This window comes from Grammomys surdaster, unplaced genomic scaffold (assembly GCF_004785775.1).
Source record: "Grammomys surdaster isolate TR1022 unplaced genomic scaffold, NIH_TR_1.0 1166, whole genome shotgun sequence".
Lineage (NCBI taxonomy): Eukaryota > Metazoa > Chordata > Mammalia > Rodentia > Muridae > Grammomys > Grammomys surdaster.
In genome coordinates this window covers 193,140-193,348 of record NW_021605585.1, presented here as the reverse complement: position 1 = coordinate 193,348, position 209 = coordinate 193,140, and positions in this window count along the sequence as shown.

Genomic DNA, 209 nt, shown 5'->3' with positions numbered 1-209 from the left:
TTAAAAATGGTAGACTTCAATCTGGAATCAGCTGTACAGTTGTCTGAATAACTGTCCACCTTCAACCACATACAACTCTAATGAATAATGAGAATAAAATATAGACTACACTTTAGAGATTTTCTTGTGGAAGAATGCTTGATTTCCAAAAATATGTGAGAACTCTCTCTCTCTCTCTCTCTCTCTCTCTCTCTCTCTCTCTCTCTCTC